The sequence below is a fragment of the Sphaerodactylus townsendi genome, linkage group LG14 (assembly GCF_021028975.2).
Source record: "Sphaerodactylus townsendi isolate TG3544 linkage group LG14, MPM_Stown_v2.3, whole genome shotgun sequence".
Classification (NCBI taxonomy): Eukaryota; Metazoa; Chordata; class Lepidosauria; order Squamata; family Sphaerodactylidae; genus Sphaerodactylus; species Sphaerodactylus townsendi.
The window spans coordinates 4,585,154-4,610,989 of record NC_059438.1 but is presented as its reverse complement, the minus strand read 5'-3'; the positions used below and the strand labels follow the sequence as shown (position 1 = coordinate 4,610,989).

Here is a 25,836-nt window from a genome sequence, read left to right as displayed (position 1 = left end):
CCTCGCCAGACTACCTGGAGCCCAAAAGGTAAATCTATATACTGTGGTTGACTGAGGTAAGTGTTTGTTACAGCTTTTATGAATTTAATAGACACCCAACGCTATGTATTCCCAAGCAAAGGGCAAAAAGGACAATGCTCCGTGGAGCACATTTGCATGGAAGAACTCATTTTGCCATTCTGGTTCGTTGCACTGTAGCTTCACTGACTAAACCAAATCCAAAGAAAACTGTGAACCTTCAAGATGTCTGTTCAAAGCCCACCGAAATAAATGTTTATCGTGGCTTATAGAGCTGCTTCCTGAACGGAGTGAAAAGAATAACATTTCTGAAATGGCACTTGGGAACTGCTCTTCTAATGAATTGTACTACTTTAAACAACCAATAATCTACTTGGAATCAAAACAGAAGCCGTTCTTGTAATCTTCCATAGTTCTCCGTGAGGCAAGAGAACTTGGTAAATAAATAGCCCAATGCTATATATTGGCCTGCTAACTTGTGAAGACATTCTTACACATACTTCTGCTCTTGACTGAGAAATCCAGGGAAGAAAGGAGGGGTGAAATTCTCCTCAACAAGGAGGCAACTGTCCCCCAAGTTAAGATGTTTATATGGAAGGTTGTTGTAGCTGATCTTCAGACTACAGAGTTCCCCTATAGAAAATAACTGTGAGGGGCGGGGACATCCAAGGATCCAGGAAGTGCTGAGAGTGCAAGGAAGGGAGAGCCCGAACTGGTGTGAAACGGTAGGATGGTGGAGAGAAAAGTGTTAAAAAAATACTATCCTCCAGACTTCAATCCATTGCAGTTCCCCAAGCTTATACTTCCAAAGGACTGGCAGTATGTGGTGTGGGCTTATGGCTCCCTTTAACATGAGCTGCAAGACGTGTGCCGAGTACATCTACAAGGGCAAGAAGTTTAATGCACGGAAGGAGACGGTTCAGGGTGAATCCCACCTGGGACTTCCTATCTTCCGGTTTTATATCAAATGCACACGCTGCCTTGTGGAAATCACCTTCAAGACAGACCCTGGAAACACTGACTACGCCATGGAACATGGGGCCATATGGAACTTCCAAGCGGAAAAGCAGGTGCAGAAGGAGAGAGAAGATGAAGAGCTCAACAGCCCAATGAAGGTTCTGGAGAACAGAACCAAAGACTCCAAGCTGGAAATGGAGGTTCTGGAGAACCTGCAGGAGCTGAAGGAGCTGAACCAGCGCCAGGCCCACGTGGACTTTGAATCTATGTTGCAGCAGTACAAGAGTTACGAGGAGGAGCAGAAGCGGCTGGCAGCGGAGGAGGAGGAGCAGGAAATGAAAGCTACACTAGAGGAAGCCCAGGCGATGCGGCTGTTGGAAGACTCTGATTCCGACGAAGAACCTGCTCACCCCACTGCAAAGTTGCTGCCTAAAGCCAAGCCTATAGACTTCCTGCAGGAGGACTCAGAGCTCCAGGCCAAGAAGCTGAAGGTGGAATCCTGGGAGTGGAGCATCGGCAAACTGTCCAGCAGGGCTTTGCTCTTGGGGCTGGTGGCAGCAAAGAGGAAGCCGAATCACGTAATCAAGGCAACGGAGCTGGGGCTCAGAATGGGGTGGGGAGCTCAGGTGAGGAAGGAAGGGCCATAACCTTGATCTTCAGCAGGGAGGCATTCAGTTCCTAGCTGGCTATGATCCAAGATGGCGCCCGGAGCGGTTCGTTATGAAGGAGCTCCGCTTAGCTTTTCTCAAACCTTTAAATTTGGCTTAATTGGATGGAAACTTTTTTCAGACTACCTCAGATTAATTGCCTGTTGTGGGTTATTTATGTGGCGGTGAGCGGAGGATGGGAAATGTTGCGGTGTTCTCGGTGTAGTAGCTTGTTGGCTTGAGAAATAAAATAATAATTAAATTGGTTTGCGATAAGTCTTGATTTCAATTACATTGACCACAGTTTTTTTCTATCAGCTAAGCAGGCCATATGAAACAGAACACCAAGCACCCTCATTCTCTTTTTGAATGACCTTGATCCTGCTCTAAGAGCATCGAACGTTCATAGCCCAATCCTAAGGAATGAGTCACTTCCTAGCCAAATGGCCATGCTGGCAGGAGCTGATGGGAACTGTAGTCCATGAACAACTGCAGCACCATAGGTTAGCCACCCCTGCTCTATAGCATTATACTCTGCTAATGTTCCTCACCACCCCAAACCCCGCCCTCACCAGACTCCACCCCAAATCTCCAGAAATTGACCAACCTGGAGTTGGGAAGCTGCCTCGGGTGTTGAATTGTAGGGCCTGGCTTTTTCTGTAGCGTTCAAAATGAATTTTTGAAGTTACTCTTACTTCTTCCATAAGGACATACCCTTCAAGCCATGCTGAATGCTAGAGAGGCTTTATCCATAGGTTCCAAGGACTGCGGTATCTGCCAAGTTGGAGCAGAGATTGCTGTTTCGATTTCTCTTTCCTCTCCTATGCACATATATTCTACCCACAGAAAATGTCCAAAAAAACACTGAAGACTCAACAAAATTTGGCCAGCTTTTGGGGTCACTTCCTTTTCACCTTCATGTTTTGCAGGATGGTACCTGTGATGTAAAGTTGTACTGGGGATTTCTATTGATAAAGTTTAGATATGATTTAAAAAAAAATTCATTTAACCTCATCCAATGCTTAAAAGAGAATCCATCTTGCAGGGGTTTGCTCACCATTGACAATCGTGTTGTTCTCATTAGCAAAGAGTAATCACATTTCCAGGAATCACATTTTTCATGAGATCATATTCTGCCAATAGGACGTGATAAATAATCTAACACTGTGTTGCTGATGTTTACATAATTATGAATGGTTATGATTATGGATGACTATCAGAGAGAGATGCAAAGTGTTTCTAAATTGGTTTGAAAGGAAAGGGGAGAAAAAACAATCATTTGCAAGCTTGTCTGCTCATAAAACTGAAACACTTTTGAGTATCATTCTGAAGCATTTGGTGTGTTTTCTGGCATTAGCTGGTTCTACCAAACACTGGTAATAATGAATGTGAAGTTCACAGTCTGTAATAGATTATAAGGAAGCATTTGGCAAATAAATGTGACATCGGTCTGCCTTTCCATGATGCAGGTGGATGATGCTGACATTTGGTACACTATCGAGCTTTAACTTGATATATGTGTTCTTTCCTTTTGAGCCAGGAATGCCTCAATTGAAACAAGTTGTTCAGGTTAAAAGGGACAATAGGAACCATAAAAGTAAGAGTGTAGCCTAAAGTCCGCAAGCAAATTTAATCGCCTGAATTACCTCAGAACTAGACTTGGTCAATTTTGGGAAAACAACAGCTAAACATTGGGGACGCTATAGTCAGCCTGGTGTCGTGATTAAGAGTGGTGGACTCCAATGTGGAGAACCTGGTTTGATTCCGCACTCTTCCACATTTCACCAGACTCTTATCTGGTGAACTGGATTCATTTCCCTGCTCCTACACATGAAGCCTGCTGGGTGACCTTGGGCTAGTCACAGTTCTCTCTGAACTCTCTCAGCCCCACCTCCCTCACAAAGTGTCTGTTATGGGGACAGGAAGGGAAGGAGAAAGCCGGATATAAATCCAAGCTCTTCCTCTTCTTCTTCTTTACTGAGGGCTTTTTCAAGTGATCCTTATTATCTGAAATCTATTAAATTTGCTGTAATGTTGGAGTGAATTTGTTTAAACGTATACATGTATTGAAAACATTTCTGTCTGCCCTTATCTCCTTGGACTGAAGGTGGCTCAAGATTGAACCATCAAGTGAAGGGCAGGGAAGATTTTTTTTTCCACCTGAGGCTATTTTTCCAGAGGCTTTTTCTTTTCAAAAACGATAACCAAGAAGGCTGTTCAGTTTACACTTTGTCCAGGTGCATTGATTTCAACTGGGCTTAGAGTATAGCAACTCTACCCAGTGATGCACTCAAGCAAATTCATATGGGCTTCCTGAAGGCCTCTGTCTGCCTAAACAAGGGTTGCCTGAAGCTGTTTATACAAAAACGTCCTTTGATAATTGGCACCAGGCAGGAATGCTCCTGCATGTCCTTCCTCCTCACATGGTACATGTGACATGCTGAAAAGTTGCTTGAGAGCTTGTGGGATTTTCGCTTGACCTATGCCGCTTGCACTGCCTATTTCTGGAGGACCCATGTCGGGTCTGTTTCCCGGCATCCCAGTGAGCTAAGTCACTGCTTTATCTTGAGCTCAAGGACGTTTCAAATACCCATGAAGAATTCAGTCCATACATCATAGTGTGAGCACATAAGAGAGAGAAATATAAATGCAGAAAGGATCTTCTGCAGCATCTGTCATCGCAGTAATAAGGGGAAATGATTTCTTCACCAAATTTCCTGTGTTTTTTCTTTCTCCTTAGCATTTGGAGGATAAGGGGATACAGAAACTATATTATTGATTTCTCATATTTACCTTTTGGGAAGGCCTGATCTAGATAGCCCGGGCTGTCCTGATCTAATCAGATATCTGAAACTAAGCAAGTTCATCCCTGCCTACTACCTGGATAGGAGACCTCTAAGGAGTCCCAGGGTCATAATGCGGAGGCAGGCAATGACAAACCACCTTTGGACATTTCTTATTTTGAAAACCCTACAGGGTCACCAGAAGTGAGCTGTGACGTGATGGCAAAAAACCCAATAACAAACCTATTGTGGACGGATGGATGCGTGAACAGAGAAAGAGATCAATATGACTGTAAATAGTATTGGGAACATATATACCATTGAAAGATCAGGGTCCATTAGAAAAATCCCAAAATCTAATAAGCAAAACAGTGTGTGTACACGCACGCATGTGGAGCAGCCAAAATCCTGGGGTGCTGGGTTTGGGGTTTTTTTTGTATTTTGTTGTTTAAACTTCCTTGAAATGGAAAGCAGGAGGTATTACAGACTAAATTAGATTAGAAGAAGAAGAAGAAGAGTTTGGATTTATATCCCCCCTTTCTCTCCTGTAGGAGACTCAAAGGGGCTTACAATCTCCTTGCCCTTCCCCCCTCACAACAAATACCCTGTGAGGTGGGTGGGGCTGAGAGAGCTCGGAAAAGCTGTGACTAGCCCAAGGTCACCCAGCTGGCATGTGTTGGAGTCCACAGACTAATCTGAATTCCCCAGATAAGCCTCCACAACTCAAGCGGCAGAGCGGGGAATCAAACTCGGTTCCTCCAGATCAGAGTGCACCTGCTCTTAGCCACTATGCCACTATGCCACTGCTGCTCTCAAATAGCTTGATGAAGAATAGCTTGATGAAGAATAGGTTTTGAGATGTAAATAAATAGCTTGATGAAGAATAGCTTGATGAAGAATTGTTTGATGAATTAAATAGCTTGATGAAGAATAGGTTTTGAGATGTACTAAATCTCTCTCGGGTGTCAGTATGTTTTGCGTGTTCACTTACACGTACAGTTGAAGGGCTTGCATGCAATGTGAGTTATGCTGAAGGACAGATGTGGTTCCAATTGACGGTACCAGCAACCTGCAAACCATCCTCAGCAATTGCAGCTTGTGATGGCACTGCAGAGAGGCAAACAGTCTCTGTCTCTCTGCTGTTAAGGAAATCCTGAAGGTGGAACAGTTCTAAAAAGGGTTAAAATCAACCCCATCCTTCCTCCTCCCCCTCCCCCCCCCCCCATTCATTTTTTAAAAAGGAAAAACAAAGTGTTCTGATCAGGAGAGAAAAGTGTCATTTCAGGTTTGCGGGTTTGTCGAAGAGCCCCCTCCCCTTTCTTCCATTTAATGTAAACATTCATTAAACTAATTTGAAGTTGTCATTACCCTCCTCCCCTGCTGCTTTATATCAGATTATTCCTAAGTGCTCAGTGAAGAGTCCCATAAACACACAGTCTATCTCCCTGCAGGGTATAATCACACAGTTTGCACTCTGATTTATGTCTTGCAGCCGGTGGTGACTGTCCTAAACTTCCGAAGGCCTCCGTTCCTCCTCCCGCTTTTTCCAAAGATGCAATCGCCCTCCTTTTCCCAAGATGCTCAATTTAGCGGTGAATCCTCCACCCCCCCTTCTAGATGGGGAATCATCAAAGGTAAGAGGTGGCTGAGCTGTCACGTGGAGCACTAATGCCCTCAGTACCACTTTGAAAAATGACAGCATTCACTCCATGACTTATTTATTTGAAATGCAGGCCCATTTTGATTCTGACGCCTTGAGAAGGAGAAGAAGAGTTTGGATTTATATCCCCCCCTTTCTCTCTTGTAAGGAGACTCAAAGGGGCTTACAATCTCCTTTCCCTTCCCACCCCCACCCCCCACCCCCACCCCCCACCACAAACACCCTGTGAGGTGGGTGGGGCTGAGAGAGCTCTGAAGAACTGTGACTAGCCCAAGGTCACCCAGCTGGCATGTGTTGGAGTGCACAAGCTAATTTGTTTCACCAGATAAGCCTCCACAGCTCAAGTGGCAGAGCAGGGAATCAAACCCTGTTCTCCAGATTAGAGTGCACCTGCTTGTAACCACTACACCACACTGGCTCTTGAGCTGGAAGCTATATATATATATTTAAATACCCAAGTACATGCATTGATACTAGATAAATCTACAAGATACATTGGAAAAGACAATAATGCTTGGAAAAGTTGGAGGCAGCATAAAAAAGGAAAGACCTGACATTAGATGGATTGATTCAATAACGGAAGCCACAACATTTGGTTTGCAAGACCTGAGCAAGGCTGTTAACCATAGGATGTTTAGGAAGTAGTTGATTCATAGGTTTCCCATTGGGTGGATGCAGTTCGACAGCTCATACATATACACATAACAGATGTACCAAATGATTTGCATAAATTAACACACAGGGTGTGGGTTTGCCCTTAGGCCACACAAGGGAATCCAGATTGCCAAAGCAGTTCCCTGCTAGAGAGTATGCAGAAATTTGGGCCACTGAGGACCGCACCAGACAAAATGGCAGAAGATTACCAACCAGAGTTTCTGGGTATTTTCAAAAGGGTCTCAATTCAGACTGAGCAGCATTGTTCTACAATGAGAGCCAGCCTGGTGTAGTGGTGAAGAGCAGGTGGATTCTAATCTGGAGAACCAGGTTTGATTCCCTACTCCACCTGAGTGGTAGAGACTTATCTGGTAAACCAGATGTGTTTTAGCACTCTTGCATTTTATGCCCAATAAAGGTTTATTATGCCTAATAAAGGTTTACTGGTCTGTACTCCTACATACTTGCTGGGCGACCTTGGCCTCGTGACAGTTCTTTCTGAACTCTCTCAGCCCAACCTACTTCACAAGTGTCTGTTGTGTGGAGAGAAAGGGAAAGGAGCTTCTAAGGAGACCCCATCTTGAGTCTCTTTACAGGAGAGAAAGGTGGGGTATAAATCTAAACTCTTCTTCTACATGAGGGCGGAGAGTCCAGCATAGCACTACCTTGTCTGAATTGCCTTTTGGTGCATACAGTTGGGATAAGACAATCCAGGACAAGATTCAAAAAAAGGAAAATTCTCAACCTGGTTATTGTGCATTTGTTGCAGGGCGAGGCAATTAAGAAGTGCTCATTTGAAAGTCGGAAAGGAACCTCTTAGAACCTAATGCCTTCAGCTCACTCATCGGCTCCTATCATCAAACTATTTGCACGGATGTGATCTGTGCTTTTTTTTTTTTTAACATTGCCGCTGTTAAAAGGTATCTAACCACAAAATGCTCTAATCTGAGCAGCATCTTCCGTCACTTTTATGCGGGGATCAAGTTTCTGCCAAAAGCCCCGCATGGAAAACGGATTGGACAAAAACAAGATAATCTTGTTTCTGTGTAAAGACAGCAGGCTCCATTAATAAAAGACAGAGCTAGCATTGCCGACCTCTGCAGCGCTGACAAGCAAAGGAGACTTCAAAAAGATGAATTTCCTCTACCGGCACACACAGGGTAGACTTAACCTATTGAGGACTGACAGAGAGTTCACACGCCCTGAGCGAGCCAGCTGCCGTGATAGCGATAAGGAACTTCTTTGGCATTCTCCTTGTACATTTGAGAGATAGGCTGCTGTGTTCCCAGCCAAGTAGGCTGCGTGTATCAGCTGGGAAAAAAAATTAATTTGACTGTAGAGCAGGATTGCCAAGTGTATGCTGGCTACCCATGGAGGAGAGTGTTAGGGTTGCCAGCTCCAGGGATGGAGCCTGAGGAGACCATAGACCTCAGGGAGTTACAATGCCAGAGAGTCCACCCTCCAAAGCATCCATTTTCTCTGGAGGAACTGATCTCTGTAGTCTGGAACTGAGCTGCAATTTTGGTCCCACCCGGAGGGTGGTATCCTTGCTGTAGAGCAGCAATGGATTGTGGTGACTTACAACACACACAATCATACAGATAAACACTGCCTGGGCTCAGTGGCACTGTGGTTAAGAGCGGCAGACTCTAATACGGGGAAGCGGGTTTGATTCCCCACGCCTCCATGCGAGCAATGGACTCTAATCTGGTGAACCTGATTTGTTTCCCCGCTTCTTCACGTGAAGCCTGCCAGGTGACCTTGGGTTAGTCACAGTTCTCTCAGAACTCTCTCAGCCCCACCTATCTCACAAAGTGTCTGTTGGGGAAGAAGAGACCTTATGTATCTAGAGTGAGGAGGATGGTTTCCCTCTCTGCTTTTGTGTTGCCTCCTCAGCATGTAGATCCAGCAAGAGAGTGGGATTATGGAGGCTCTTGGACGTAGGCCACTGTGGCTAGCTTGCTCTCTTCCTGGTAGATGCCACAGTGGCGGTGGTTTTATGCTGTTTTCTCTATAGCCAACTTTCTGTTCTCTTGGCAGCCACCCAGAGGATGGATGTGTGCAGAGGCTGCAGAAGAGGGGGTTGTCAGAGAAGACTGAGCCTTTTACTTCCACCCTTGGCATAAGGCCCAAACCTCAAGGTGGCTCTCAGGTCAACCATCCCACAACCATCTCTGGGAGCAGCTATTCAATATGCACAACCAACAGCCAACCACAAGCACTACTGTTTAACAACCTTGCCCACTTTCTGGGGACATGGTTGGTTCTATACCAGGAAACAGCACTCAGAAGAACCACTCAGATATCCAAAGTCACTGGCTGTCGTGCTCTAGATCCTAGCCAAGTTGCCCTCAAAACATCTGTTCAGCGCAGAGTTGCCATCAAAACAGGGATCTCCCAAGTCACTGGCTGTCACTGCCCTAGATCCTAGCAGAATTGCCATCAAAACATCTGTGGTAAACAAGGGTGGAACCACATGTTACCAGGAGTTCCCTGATCATTTTAAATGCTTCTCTTCCATTCCTTTCACCACAGAAAAGCTGGCTGGATCCAACCCAATGGTGGCAGTGAGGCAGATGACTGGCAATTTTTGTGGTAGACAGTCTTTCTGCAACCAGTTCTGGACTGGAAAGCTGAGAGGTTGGTGGCAGGAACAGGACTAGTTATGTCCAGTAAACAAATAAATAGATTCCCCCAAAAAACACAGTTGCGGGGGGTGGGGGGTGGGTGGAGTGTGAGAAGGATGGAAAGTACCTATCAACAACAAGAAAGTGAGGGAGTCCATAGGTTTAAACACCATGCATAGGCTAGGCCAGGGGTAGGGAACCTGCGGCTCTCCAGATGTTCAGGAACTACAATTCCCATCAGCCCCGACCAGCATGGCCAATTGGCCATGCTGACAGAGGCTGATGGGAATTGTAGTTCCTGAACATCTGGAGAGCCGCAGGTTCCCTACCCCTGGGCTAGGCTTACCACTTAACTAGCGGTAGCAGAGTATCTCCAGTCTCTGCTTTCAGCCCCCTGTCCTCCATAATTTGAGAAGGGAAGAAAAAATGTGTGGGTAACGGTACTCTATAAATTCCCAAACACACACCTTCATGATCATAAAGACCATAAAGATTGAGGCTTCCTAGAGCACCACCCAGACATGATCAGCTGTCCACCAAGAAGTGATTTTAAACCCTCCATGCTGTTCTAGGAATTGTTCACGGTCTGGATGGTAAAGACTGTAGATACCAGGCAAATTTCTAGAGCATCATGTGGAATAGATGTAACACCCCCCCCCGCCCCTGCAACTCCAAGCTCCCTATGCACCACCCCAAATCTCCTAGCATTGAGTTAGCAACCCTAAGCAAGTAGAAATAGCCTACCTGGAGTGCAGAGGGGGAATGTCACAGCACATTACCACAACCTCCATCTTTGATAACCATAATCAAATCACCCTGTTTCTGGATCTGGGTGAAAAAGCAGCCGCCATGCCCAGGGCTACTGCAAAGATACATTTGAGATGTGATCAGATTAGACAATACATCATTCTAACGTGGGAGGGGGCTGCATTAACCTCAGTATATACCCAGTAGCTCCAATTTACAGATTGCATCTTCTGATAGTCTTATCCCTTTTTCTTCCACTGGTCTCTGAGAGATGTTTAGCCAGAAGTGGAAGCACGCCTCAAAATGCGCTATCAAATGGGTGCCAATCTTCCCTGAGCTGTGTTGGCTGGCAGGATTAGCATTGCAGTATGCTGCATATTCCAGAACTATTTTTGGACTCTGCTGCAGATGGAATCCTACGAAGTTCAAGCAAAAGAAACCAGAACAGATTTCAATCGTCCTCGTTTTCTTCAAGGAGGAAGGGAAGGACACGCCGATGGCTCTTCTTTTTGTTCCGAAAAAGGTCATTTTCATCAGCTGCAGTATTTACTTATTCTTCATTTCCAAACTTGCCTGCCTGTGTTTTGAGGTGGCACTTAGAAGGGCAGCAAAAATCAGGTCCAGTGTGAGTGCTGCCCCCAAATAACTGCAGGCTTAAAAACAGCCCCACCTTTCCACAAATAGACCCAGAGTTTGCTTGGTAGCCTTGGGCCTAAGGCAGGGGTGTCCAACTCTGGCACTTCAGATGTTCATGGACTTCAATTCCCATAAGCCCCTGCTGGCATGGCTGGCATGCCAGCAGGGGTTGGCGGGTATTGTAGTCCATGAACATCTGAAGCGCCAGAGTTGGACACCCCTGGCCTAAGGTGACTGCCACTCCTACCTTCTCCTGCTATTTATGATCTTTACAACCTTCTGAAGTATTTGAAATATGACTTGTTTCAGGTGGACATGTATCCATTTGACGCAGCAACAAACACATGCGTTTTAGGAAAGTTTATGTTTCCCATACACCAAGGGTATAATTTTATTTGGTCTGGCCAAATTCTACCAGGATGTGTACCATCCACAACATTCAGTATGAAATTTACCCCGGGGAACTTAATTACATCTTACCTTACATGTGCTATCCAGTGGTGGGATTCAGCCTATTCGTACCAGTTCGGTAGAACTGGTAGCTAATTTTTTGTCTAGTTCAGAGAACTGGTTGTAATCCCACCACTGAGTCCTTTCGGAACCGGTTGCTAAATTATTTGAATCCTACCACTGGTGCTAACCCATTTGATGTGGACTTGTGCCTGGATGTACGCAAGATTCCTTGATGTGTCAGGTGGAGCTTGGAGATCTCCTAGAGTTACAAATGATCTATAGACTAGAGAGATCCATTTGCCCTGGAGAAAATGATAACTCATCACATCCCTGCTGAGCTCCCTTCTCTCCTCTCCTCTCCTCTCCTCTCCTCTCCTCTCCTCTCCTCTCCTCTCCTCTCCTCTCCTCTCCTCTCCTGAGAACCAGAGTGCTGGAGTGGTTAAGAGTGGTGAACTCTAATCTGGAGAACTGGGCTTGATTCCCCACTCCTACGCATGAGCAGTGGACTTATATCTGGTAAACTGGGTTTGTTTTCCCGCTCCTACATACGAAGCCTGCAGGGTGACCTTGGGTTAGTCACCGTTCTCTCAGAACTCTCCCAGACCCACCTACCTCACAAGGTGTCTGTTGTGGGGAGAGGAAGGGAAAGGAGTTGGTAAGCTGCCTTGAGTCTCCTGACAGGAGGGAAAGGTGGGCTATAAATCCAAACTCTTCTTCTTCTTCAAAGTCCACCATCCCCAGGCAGTGCCTCAACACCTCCAAGAATTTCCCAAGCTGGAGTTGCTTCCAAATGTGGCCTTATACCAATTAGTCTATTTAGTTCAGTATTGCCCACTTTGAATGATGGGCAAGTCTCGCACAAAGGGAAGGGGATTTTTTTTTTTTGCAGCAGCTACTACTTGGGAATCCTATTTGGGTGGGAAAGTGGTACATAAATATTTAAAATAAATACAAATACTGACGATGCTCTGAAGTAGAGATTGGCAAAGAGCGACCCTTGACCCTTCACCACACAAAGCTGCTGCTGCTGTACCACTGAGCCACACTCCTTTTCCTGTGTTGTTGATGGAACAAGCAGATTTCCCCTCAAAATAAATTTACATATGCTACGTGATGGAATGCATGAAGAAAACATTTGTCACTCGCTGAAGTACCCTGGATCGGAGAACATTAAGTAAGCAAAATGTATCTCTGAGTATTTGCAAAGACCTGTGGTTAAATTCAGAAGAGTTAGTCTCTTGTCATCGCTGCAAGGTGAAAGAATCACGAGCATGTAACGGGAAGAGAAAAACAACAGGAAGGTGTAGGGTAATATGTGGTGAGTCGGATGTGTAACTTTATCTCACATGCGCCTTCCCGATGGTTTTCCTGTTACCCTCTTCTGTGCCACACTGACTCACACAGTGTTGATGCTCAGAAAGAACCAAATTTACATAAGCTGGTTTACTTGTTTCCTTCCTCTGTTTAAGTCTAAGACCTAACAGGGTTTTAGTTCTAAGTAACAAAATATGGGCTCTCTGAGCCCAGCTACAGTCTCGTGCTGATTTCTACTCATTTTATCCTCAAGACTCGGAAGTGCCCCAAGAAAAAGTGCTGGCATTCTCTAACGGGGAAGTTCATCCCTCACAAAAGCTCCAGTCCTTTTGCAACCTGGCTTGAAAAAAACATTGTCACCCATTATGTGTGTGTGTGACGCTCCGCCAAGTCCCAGCCGACTTACGGCGACCCAGGACAGTTTTCAAGACAAGAGATTAAAAGAGGTGGTTTGCCATTACTTTCCTCTGCATAAAGACCCAGGTATTCCTTAATGGTCTCCCATCCAAGTACAAACCAAGACTGACCTTGCATAGTTTCTGAGTACTTCCACGATCAGGCTTGCATGAGCCATCCAGGTCAGAGTATGTTTTAAGATGCCTACAGATACTGTGTAAATTCACCTTTGCCATGTTAACTCTGTCCTTGAATTTGATCTTATGACTAATTCTGTGAACCTTACTGTAGGATACTTAAAAAGCTCAACAACTTGCAAATAGAGTTGCTAACTCTGGGGCTCATTCCGCACATGCAGAATAATGCACTTTCAAACTGCTTTCAATGATCTTTGAAGCTGTGCGGAATGGCAAAATCCACTTGCAAACAGTTGTGAAAGTGGTTTGAAAACGCATTATTTTGCGTGTGTGGAAGGGGCCTGGGTTGAGAAATTCATGGAGGTTTGAGGGTGGAGTTTGGGGTATGTGGCTTGGCAAAGTGGAGTTAGCAACCACACAGAGACCATAGTCACTCAGCTAGCTTCCATGGCAGAATGGGCGTTTGGACCTGGGTCTCTCAGATCCTACTTCAACACACTAACCACAACACCATGCTGGCTGGCTGTTACCTGCTGTTATGTGTAAATCAAGGTTCTCCTATTGATCCCCACTCCTCTTTCTTGGCTCCCTGGATGTAGCATAATAGCAAGTTGGATCTGACTGTATCCTTCTATAAGTGGAAAGACACCTTTGGTTGCACCGCTGTGGTTTGGACGCAATCCAGTGTGTCCACTGCAGACCTCTTGAACAAAACCTCTCTTAGTTAAGATAATTTCAGTGGATTCCAGACTTGCATTCTCTTAAGTGAATTGCAAAACTAAGTGTCTTGATGGACTTCCTCCAAATAACTTATACCTTTCAATTCTGTTAACCACCATTCTCTACAGTGCACAAACGGCTGCAGATCCGATAGTGGAAATCTCAATGCTAAAATTACGCATTCAGGAAGGCAAAAGGCTTGAGTTTGCCAGAGCAAGATTTCCACAATAATCTATTTACAGAGAGGGAAAAAAAACAGTAATCCAGTCTAAGTACAAAACGTAACCAAATGATTCATGCAGTGGGCTTTACCTACTGTGATTTATTAACGCTATGGCATTAATTAATCAGCTCCTTCATGTGAGCAGGGCACAGAAGTGAACCACAGAAAATATCTACAGTCGAAGGGTCCCGAGACTGGAGGCCAACGAGCAACAGGCAGAGAGACCGCAAGTCGTCTGGGTTTGCATTTTGCAGAGATTTAGGAATCCAGAGAAAAAGAGACATCTGTTTCCCAAACATTCTGATTCCACTTGCAAAACCATTTTGGCACCGTTTGCACACTTTGGTGCTTAGCGAACAGCAACGGCTGCTACTCTCCCTTCTCCCTTTTCTTCTTTCTGCTTTTCTTCTCAGCAGGGACCCAAAAAGGCTGACAACACTGTCCTCCTCTCCTCCATTTTACTCCCACAATAGCCAACTACAGGGTAGGTTAGTCTGAGAGTACGGGTGAGTGACTGCTCCAAGGTCACCCAGGAAGTTTTGATGGCAGAGTGGGGATTTTAACCTGGGTTTTCCAGACCCTAGTCTGACATAATGACTGCACCATGCTGGGGCTCAATAATGCAGCATGGGTTCTGTGGCTAATGTTCATCACCTAGTAGTACCTAGCTCCTTCTTTACATTCCACCAGATCAGGAACCCCATGCTGTCCAACCATGAGGGTAGCTAGGTCTCAACTGGTCACTGGTGGGGCATGACGGTGGGGTTGTCAGATCCAGGCTGAGAAACTCCTGGAGATGTGTGTTGGAGCCTGGAGAGGACAGGGCCCTCAGGGGGATACAACGCCAAAAAGTCCACCCTCCAAAGCATCCATTATCTCCAAAGGAACTGATGGACTGCAATTCTGGGTCCCACCTGGAGGCTGGCATCCCTGCCAACCACAATAACCAAATAAAATCTGATGATGTCATGTCCTTATGTTGCAACATATGGAGGCATCATCGTTGTGTGATCATGAGCAAAAGGATAAATTGACCTTTTTAAAGTTTGGGAGGTGAAGTGGACCATCTTGGTGAGATTAGTTACGACATTGTTCGATGGGAAGGTTGGGGAAATTACAATAGCGACTTTGTGCTGCAGGACAAAGCGAGGAACTTGAGACAGGGTAGATGCCAAGGGTGGAGGGGAGGGCGATGTTGTGACACAGTTTACAATCTAAAATAACAGGGTATGCAGATACACAGAGTTGTCCTTGAGATAACACAACACTTATCACTCAGGAAAAAAACACACACCACATTCTAAACATAGTGACCAGCAGAGTGGAAGGGGTGGCAGGAAAGCAGATCATTTCCGAAACAGGGAAAGCTGCAAAGAATTTGTTTAGGGTTTAATTCCAGAAATTTGAAGGGGCTGATAATAATGGTATTTTCTTTCCAGGCCAATTGTTTTGGAGAAGCATGGAAATTGAAAAACACACCAAACTAATGTTTTGTGAAAACACTTGGTAAAATGTCCTCGGCTTGTGAATTACAGTGGTCTTTCGCCTCCCATAATGAGGGGCAATTGCATCTTAATACTATTTCATTGATTTCAACTCCAGTTTGGCTCCCATGCTGGGTTCCGCTGCCTGGATATCAAAATACAACTGTCGGCTCACCCTAGGAAAATCTTACGGAGGGAACCTGCCATCTTTCAAGGGAAACTTTTAATACAGCTGAAAGGAGAAAACAGTTCCCTACCATTTAGTCAAATGCCCAACAGAATGCAACAGGACACAAAGATACACAGAGATACTATGAGAGCTCCTTTATTGCTGACTGTAGCCCACCACAGTCAGAAGGCTGAGGGCAGTAAAATACTTCATCAGAAAGGAATGAATTGAGGAGAATATTTTTCTAAATCATGACCTACACACGCCGAGCCCCAGGAACAAGTGATAATTTTATTCCTTACACAATAAAGTGATCCCCCATAAAGAGCAGGCAGGTGATAAATGTGGGTGGAGTCCACATGGATGAACCTGTGAAACCAGTTTATGTTGAGTCCTGTTGTCCCAGCTAGACCAATATTTTGTAACCTACTCAGCAGTATCTAGAAGCTAAATGGCACAGAGTGGCAGTACTGCAGTCAAAGATCTGCTCACAACGTAAGTCTAGTCCCGACAGAAATTGAGTTTAGGAAGCCAACTCAAGGTTGACTCAGCCTTCCATCTTTCCAAGGTTGGCACAATGAATACCCAGCATGCTGGGGATAAAGCTGTAGAAGGAGATGGCAAATCACCCCGTAAACACATTCTGTCTAGTAAACATTGTGATGTGACATCACCAGTGGCGTAGCGCCCAGGGGAAGGGGGCGTCTTGCCCCAGGCGTGTGCCAGTGCGGGGGCATGGCGTGGGCTTTCTGGGGCATTCCAGGGCAGGAGCGTGGCAGGGGCACAGGGTACACACGTGTCCCAGGCGCAGTTCCACCTCACTGCAGCTCTAGACATCACCCCTTGGGTCAGTAACTACCTTTACTTTTTGCCAGCAGTATCTCTTCCCTAAATCCTGCCACATGTAACCCTTTAGTTAGAGATAAAAGTAATTAAACTTGGGATCCTGTGTGTGCAAAATAAGCTTCAGCACTGAACCACAGGGCCTTCCGAAAGGCCGTAATAATCAAGCAATCATCCCTTCTAAACTTTCTCTATATTACTCAATACCATCATGCTGCTCCTCATGCCCGGCACTGCCTCTCCCTGCCTATCAGCCAAGCCACTTCCTTCCCTCCACAAAACTCATACTTTCTCCACAGCCTAAACCAAACATAGTTATCTTCCATCATGACCTGCTTATCACCTTCTTTCTTGTTGGTGCCTAGTTGGCTTGTGATTGAGATCAGTTGTAAGAGGAGACAAAATGGCTCAACAGTAGAGGAGGTGGACAGAATCAGCTTCAATCTCCCCACCCCCATCCCCTGATGTTTTTGCATCCTCAAAACTGTCCCCTGGACCTGCTATTGAATCTGTTGCAAAAATTACATAGAGTCACTTCAGTAACTTGATTCTGCAATTGAGCTCACAATGGTTCTACCGGGCAGCTTGAGGACGTGAAAACAGTTGGTGGTGGGAAACGTGAGAGTGAAGCTGGTTCTCCTCATGTGTTGAGGTAATGAACATATTGGAAGCATAAAACTCTTACCTCATATGTGATACAAAACCCCTACATCATCCCTGTAAAATTCAGAGGTTACACTGGCAAGTCAAGGGTATAAATGTGGGGTTTTTTTCTGGACAACAGCACCAGTGCCGGATTTAGATAAAGAGATGCCCAAGGCTATTCCACTTGCAAGGGCCCTCCCCATCTCCCTACCAAGATGGGGTCCACAAAATGGGGTCCATGTCAGTGAAGTCCTGGAAGGACAAAATCAATACAGAAATCAATGCTGGTGTCAAGTTATCAACTTAAGACAGAATTCTTCTGAAATGGAGCACAAGGAAAATCCCTGAAAGGTGTTTTTGAAGACCACAGTGTGTTATGACAGCACGTGTCAGAAAGGTCTTTGACAGTGTCAAAAATATTATACACCATGACTGGAGGCCCCCAAGATTTTGAGGCCCTAGGCTTCAGCCTGCCAAGCCTGTAGGTAAATCCGGCACTGTGCATCACACAAGGCCTTTGCAGGCATCCATTTTGGAAGCAGGCTTGAATTAACCCCACTTTTCTCAGGAGCATGCCTAGTTTGACTTCTCAACAATACGTATCTTCCACTTGGGCACTAGAAAGCAACTAACTTGAACATATATTACAACCTCTCCACTAGCTCCACCCCTTTGCCTCGTCTTATTGAGACCTTCCACCTTAAAGTTCCTAAGGCAGAATAAACTGAAGAGGGACCAGCAATCCCCCCCCCAACTTCTCAAAACAGTGCCCTTTCCTTCCCGCCACTCTTCTTCAGAAATGCAAAAATGCACGAAGCACACCTTTAAAAACCCGTCCAAAGTGTTCTGGGATTAACAGCCTCCATTTGCATAGCTTTTTACCTCTCCTTCTCCAAACTGCACTTATTTGATGAAATGCAAAATCCTTTAAAAGGGTTTTCCATCCTAAACCAATTTATGAAGTTGGAGAGGGTTTTTTTTAAAGAAATAATTCTATAAAACATTAAAGAAATTAAAGTGATAGGCGCATAATTAGATTAATTATTCATATCTTCCAAGTCCCTATAATTCTAATATATAACAAAAAGATTAAATATCCACTCAAAGGATTAGGCAAAAAGTCAAGGAGCCGCAACACATCGACATTACCTTGTCACGCAAATTGAGGGGGAAAAAAAACTAATTAATCTAAAGTTTTGTTCAAAAATGAATTGGATATTGCTTTCCACTCAGCTCGGGAGCCTGAACAGATACACTGGTAATGTTTGCTAGGCGTGTGAGGACAGTCTTGGCTTTCTTATTCCAAAACACATCATTATATTAAAATAGCTCCGTTTCCAGTGAGGGAAATTAAACCTTAGTGTAAACTTGTGAACTGAAAAGTTAATGGCTTTCCAATTACATAAATTAAGCACTGTATAATTTAGTAGAACTGTGATCTAAATTTTATTCAGCTTAGGTATTACCAAATGCTAGCACCCACTCAACCCCAGTTTAATTTTTTTTTCTGGAGATCTGGAAATCCACATGACCCCGAATTTTGTACACAGAACGACTTAAAGCTGATAATCAGCTAATTCAGGTGACTGACAGTATTCACCACTGTGTATTTGGACATCAGTGAAATGGGTTTCCTATAGTCATCAACTCATTTGATTCCGGCCTGGCTCAAACTCCACACCTCCAGTTTGAACTAACCCCTTTCCAATTTCCTGCCTTTCCTGACCAACAAAACTAGAACCTCACATTCCTGGGATAGTGAAGTGAAAACATGAAGCTGCCTTATTTGGAGACAGATCATTAACTTATCAAGGTCAGATCTATCTGACTGGCAGCAGTGGCGTAGCGACAACGGGGAGGCGCAACGCCCCAGGCGGAGCCGTGGCGGAGGCAGCCAGGCCATGGAGGGGGCATGGCAGGGGCGTTCCGGGGTGGGTGTCACTGTGGCAAGGGTGCAGGGCACGCGCCCCAGGAGGAGTTTCCCCTTGCTCCGCCTCTGACTGGCAGGAAAAGGTCTTTTCAAGATCCTTTGATTAAAGATGGCAGAGATTTAACCTAAGATCCTCTGGAAACAAAACATTTCTTCTTCCACTGTATCATGTATGGTGAAAGTTCAGGATTTGGGGACAAAGTACATCCTGAATTTGCTCACTACATGATTCTGGGTTTCCTGAATACTGAAATCTGCTCCCCCACTCCCCTCCCCATGGTTTCACCCCCAAATCTCCATGAATTTCTCAATTTAGTGGCACCGGGAGATCTCCCACTATTACAATTGATCTCTAGATGACCAAGGTCAGTTCCTCGGAAGAAAATGGCAGCATTGGAGGGTGGACTTTATGACATTACACCGCAATACGATCTCTTCCCTCTGTAAAGCCCACCATCCCTAAGCTCCACCCCCCCAAAAAAAATCTCCAGCTATTTCCCAACCCAGAGCTGGCAATCTTACCTATGTACGGAAGACGTTTTCAAGGATACTTGGGGTGATACAGGGTTGCCAACTCTGGCTTGGGAAATTCACAGAGATTTGGGACTAGTGCCAGGGGAGAATGGAGTCTGGTGAGAGAGCCCAGTAGGGATGTGATGTCATAGAAACCACTCTCCTAAGCTGCCATTTCCTCTAGGGTAGCTCATCTCTGAAGTCTGGAGATTAGTTATCCCAGGTGAACTCTAGGCCCCAGCTGCAGGTGGGAAGGGACTGTGCATCATTCGTGGGGACCACATAAGCAGCTCCTATTTGAAAGGGCTGGATTAGATCAGACAGTTTTGTCACTCCACCTTCCCCAAACCCCCTCCTTATGTTAGCCTTTATCCCACCTGGCCTTTGTCTGTGCATGCCATGTGGTCCCTGGGATAGCCTTTTCTGGGGCCAAAGGGGATTTTTCCTTCCTTCCTTAATTACCAGCAGAACATCTGGTTAGATCCAACCCCCTACCCACGCATGAACACCTCCACCCGATTCTCGCTCATTATGGGCTCCATATAGCCCACAAAAAGCTTTCTTGCTGGAGTTAGGTTGGCTTTAGAAGTGCAAAGAGTCAAAGAGGGTTGCTACGCTTTCCAGCGCTGCAGCTGCTGCAGGATCTTATATTGGAAGAAGGAATGAACAACAATTATTACGGCTCACAAATTGCAAAAGGGAGGCTGGGCCTGTGTCAACTGCGGTGAACACAGACCGAAGTTGAGAGGGAAGGAAGAGGGGTGGGGTGGGGGGGACCAAGATGGAAAGTAAATTAATAAGCAGGCTAAGCTTTAGAGTATAATTATCAGAAAGAAAACACTTTGTTTAGCATACTTTATGTTAATGGGAGGGCTAGCAAGGCCCACTGTGCATAATTTAGCTGAACAATTGATACAACATTTTAATACTTATATAGATATATATATATATGATTATAGCTAGAAGAGAAAAAAGGAGAAGGCACAAGAGAGATCGTAATAAGCACACGTGAACTCTGAAGGCCTAATTACATCACGAGGGAAGGTAAACAGTTACTGCTGATTCAAGCAGAAAATTGGGGTAATTTGTAAGCAGGTAGATTTGCTTTCCAGGTGCAGCAGCATGTGTGTGAGGAACGGAGTGGAGTGGCAGTAGCTGTTCCTCAGCTTTTGGAGCTCAATACTTTGCTCTTGAACACTTGGAACCAACAGTCCTAAATAAGCCCCAAAGCCCAGTTTTCTGTCAAAGCTTGCAAAACTACACGGATACAACTACTCACACACATTCAAGAAATAGCTGGGGAGCTGTAGTCCTCTTCAGGCGTTACTTCTAGGCATACTAGGCACCCTGGAACTGTGAGTATTGGGAGCATATGCTACCTTTGACTTTCTCAATGGGCGCCATTTTGGCAAAGAATGTGGGTTTCCTATATGGGCTCAGTTTTAGTACAGGATACAAGGAACCCTGTGGCCAGTTGGTGCTTATTGAAGCACTATGTATGTAGACCATTCGCACATTGCACACAAAAGAATTATTCAGTTCAGAGGATTTACACACTAACAGGAAGTTCGTGTAGACGGATTGTCAGAAAAGGACTGATGTCTTCAGAATCTGGATTCCATTCACTGTTGTTTTGTTCTATTTCTCCATTCTTCAGTTTTTGTTCCCTCCCAAGTTTGGATGCTAACAACAACCACAAAAACAACAAAAGGTTCAATTCACCAGTTCAGCCTCTATGAATTGGGTCAGTTCCATTTCGCACATACTAATATCCCATGCTTATTACACAACTATGTGCCATCAAGTCCCAACCAACTTATGGCAAACCACCTTCACTTCTCATTTGAGCCGAAAGGCCCTTCAACTCAAATGAGAAGTGGAGGCGGTTTGCCATTGCCTTTGTTTGAGAAGTCTTCCTTGAGGTCTCCCATTGAAGTATCAATTCTGACAAGCTCTGAGATATGATGAGTTCAGGCTCTACCATGCCGACTTCCTTTTACTCATGCTCATTATTGCAGTGTAATGTTAGGAAGATGGGGATGTTCGTACATGAAAATAACATGTTTAAAAATCTTGAGTTAAATATAACTGTTTCTTTTAGAAGTTGCCTTATCTGAAACATCTATTGTTCATTGAGTTTCCTCACACACACCCACACACACTTCAGGATAGGTCAAGGTCATAATGAGACCCCCCCCCCCAGCCCTTTTTGTAAGCAAACAGGATACCATCAATGTATTGTCGAAGGCTTTCATGGCCGGATTCAACTGGTTTTGGTGGGTTTTCCGGGCTGTGTGGCCGTGGTCTGGTGGATCTTGTTCCTAACGTTTCACCTGCATCTGTGGCTGGCATCTTCAGAGGTGTATCACAGAGGGAAGTCAGACTTCCCTCTGTGATACACCTCTGAAGATGCCAGCCACAGATGCAGGTGAAACGTTAGGAACAAGATCCACCAGACCACGGTCACACAGTCCGGAAAACCCACCAGAAGACACCCTCACTCCACAAGTCTTTATAAAATTCCAAATTAGCCCAACATTAGCTCAATTATTATTCCCTTTGTTGTTATCTGATTGGTGAGGTTTGTGGTTGAGCTCAAGCTAAATGCAGGAAACATTTTCTTTTTTGCTGTCAAGTTGCAGTTGATTTCTGCTGACCCCAATGGTTTTCAAGGCAAGAGGTATTCATTTCCATTGCCTGCCTCTGATTGGCGACCCTTGGTGGTCTCCCATATTCCTTGGTGGTCTCCCATCCAAACGCTAACCAGAGCTGACCCTGCTTAGCTTCCGAGATCTGGAGAGATTGGGCACAGGAAAGAATACCAACCCTCAAATCCAAAAGAAGAGAATGCGGTCTGCCTGTTTCTTGCAAAAAGAGAGAAGTTAGCCTTTCCTAACCACCCACAACAATGCCCCATAGATATCTGGTTGCTGGACCACTTCTTCTAGTTTATTAGATTCCCTTCTTCAAAGTATGGAGTTTTGCTCTAGACAAAGAAGTATTTTCCTCTGGATTGAAACTCTCTCCTCTCAAGCAAGACCAGTCACTTAGTGGAATGGAGATGTGGGAATCAACCCGATGCATGCCACATGAAGCAACAGAGAGAGTTCAGGTTAGGATTTAGTTCCAGTACACAGTCATATGTCACAGTGACTTATGACCACTCCATATGGTTGTCAAGGCAAGGTATGGACAGAAGTGGTTTGCCGTTGCCTGACTCTGTGTAGCAACCTTGCACTTCCTTGAAAGTCTCGAATACTAATCAGGACCAACCCTGTTTAACTCCAAAGATCTAGCCTCGGCCATGCAGGTCAGGGCTCCACCTAATTCACCACCCTAGTGTCTATGAAACATTCCCTGTTTCATAGTTTCCAGGAGGGTATCCAATAGAACAGCAGAGTTCACTATCACCTTAAACATCAACTACGGTAGATTTGGGGGGTATAAGCCTCTGTGAGTCAAAACTCCCTTCATCAGAAACCCTTGTTTCAGAAAGCCATGATGACGTTCCTTCTTAAATAAAATCTTTCTGCTTTCACCTGGAAAATATTAGAGAGAAAGGGTGTGTGTGGGAAAACCCTGTTTTGAACACAGCTTGTTATAAAGATGGACTTAGCCCGGCCCTGTTACTGGTAGCCATTACTTTCATAGGTAAACAACAGTGACTGGAAGTGATACCTCACAAGTGCCTGTGGTGTTTCTGTGTGTTATTATCTGATAAGATGCGTTCCACCACATTACTGTACAGGGAAGGTCGTGTGCGGAAGAGGGAGGCTGTGGAGGAGGGGGATGTACCTACATGAATCGGCCATTCATTATTTATCGCCGTAAAGATTCGATGCCCTGGAATTGGGCGGCATTAAAAGCTATTTTAATTTGAGCTATAATTCTTTTTTGTGCTTTCAGCCACTGACAGTGTCTCAGATAAACATTCATTTGGGAGAGCCAGATTAAGGGAGGGGGAGGGGGGGAAAGAAAACAAAAAACCAAGAGCATTTTATTCCCCTCCCACAAGTTCTTCCCGGACAATTCTTTTTTTAAAAAAACCCACCTTCCACCCACTTCAACTGTGGGCCTATGATTAACTGCAGATGCGCTCGGCAGCCTGCGCATATGTGGTTAATTTGCTCTGAATTTCCATGCTGCATTATAACACTAATGATCGCTAATAACAGACAAACCCACAGTTTATTGAGTAAGTAATTGGAGACATTATTATTTTCCTCATGCAAACGGGGATCGGGCCGGCCAATTCAAACCGGCCGATACGATAAATAACGGGTAAATCAATCTCAGCGGCAAGCACGCTCGGCTTCTTTGCAAAATGATGGAGATTGATTGGCAGAGAAGGGCTTCCTACTTGTAGCGCTTGCTAGGAAATCAAGTCAATACAAGGTCTGTGTTTGAGAGGCAAAAGGTCAGGCATGCGAGCAAGCACGACTGGACTGCAGAAGTGATTTTTTTTTTGCCACCTCAGAACAAGGAATTGGATGACCTTTCACATCTCCTTGGGTGGGGGAAAGTTGCCAGGGAATAATGGGAGACGCACCAGGAGGTTCTTGGTCCAGGCTCTGGAGATGCATCTGGTGAGACACCCAGAGGTACCCAGTGGAGGCAGAATTACCAGTACAGTTTGTTTGTTTGTTTGTTTCATTGGACTTCATAGACCGCCTCATCCCTGGAGGGCTCTAGGTAGTTCACAACATAGGCAATATAACAACCAATAGATTACTTAAAATACCTCTGAAAACATTAAGATCAATATGCAGCATAACAACCCATCTTAGCGGCACCCAGTCTTAAGGCTGGGAGGGACTGGCAGTGCCCCAGATGGAACTAATATAGGGCACTGCCAGAGATGACACTGTGGAGGGCCTCACAAGGGGCAGCCAATCCGCAGCCGGCCTCACCAAAAGCCCGGTGGAACAGCTTGGTCTTACAGGCCCTGTGGAACTCTCCAAGATCCCGCAGGGCCCGGACTGCTGGAGGAAGAATGTTCTACCAGGCAGGGGGTAGGGCTGTATTCACATCCCAGGTAGCTCTGACTCCCCTACACAACACATTGCTTCCCTCTGTCTTCGCCATAAACACTTGCAGTTTATTCTGGGCAAGAGCCAAACCATGACATTTAAATTTGACAACTCTTGAGTGGGGAAATTCCTGGTGATTTGTTGGGGAGCCTGAAGAGGGCAGGATTTGGGGAGGGGGAGGATCTCCTCAGGTCTAATTTAGAGTTGTCAGATGCCCCCACCTAGCCCCAGCTACTGGTGGAATTTGGGCAGTAAGAGTTGACAGGTCCGGGTTGGAAAATATTTGGAGACTTGGGGACGGAGCCCGCAGAGGTTACGGACCTCAGTAGGGTATAATGTCATAGAGTCCACCCTCCAAAGCAAAAATTCTCTCCAGGGAAATTGATCTCTGTACTCTGGAGATGAGCTGTAATTTTAGGTGATCCTCAGCTCCTATCCCTACTATAATGCCACAGAGTCCCTTTCAATACCAAAATTGATTAAGATACAATACACAGGCATGAGAGGATACACAAAAAACAGGGTTTTGTGGAGTAAATTGCTCAGGCAACCAGTGTGGTATATTGAGTAGGATGCTATACTAGGGTTAGGTAGGCCTGGATTCAAATCCACATCCTACTGCGAAGCTCACTGAGTAAAGATGGGCCAGTCAGATTCTCTCTCAGCCTAGCCTACCTCTGAGGGTTGTTGTGACAATACAATGGAGGAGAAATCCATGAGCTCTTCAGAGCAAGAGTGCAATAAAAGAAATTACCACTGTGATAAGATTTAACAAATAATTGGAAAGAAAAGCCACAGCGACACCCCGAATGTGCAGTATGAAAAAGAGTGGCTCATGTACTTGTCCCTGTATTTATAGTCATTTTCCTCACATAACTCCTCTTAACAGTAGGAGCTTTCATCTTCCAGCATATTTCCCAGCACATACTTTTAAGCAACGTTTCGCATGTTGTAAACTGTTCGACCATTTGTTTCAGCCCAAACAGACTAGCCGCATTAAGGATTCATGAACTGCACTGAACGGGTGTCTGCAGGAACAATCAGAATTCCTGTCGGAGTGCCTGGCACTGCCTGAATTGCGGGGAAGAGTCGATTAGGGTTGGCAGCTCCAGGTTGGGAAATACTTGGAGATTTGGGAGTAAAGCCTGGGGGGGGGGGGGAGAGAGTTGCACCATAGAGTCCCCCCTCCAAAGCTGCCATTTTCTACAAGGGAACTGATCTCTGCATTGTGCAGATTAGTTGTGATTCTG

General features: G+C 45.3%; 1 protein-coding gene and 1 pseudogene across 1 annotated transcript in view; one reads left to right on the top strand and one right to left on the bottom strand.

The window, feature by feature from the left end:
• Positions 1–25,836, bottom strand: part of WWOX (WW domain containing oxidoreductase) — a 634,025-nt gene that overhangs the window by 135,723 nt on the left and 472,466 nt on the right. The window lies entirely within an intron of this gene.
• On the top strand, positions 749–2,565 carry LOC125443418 (annotated as a pseudogene).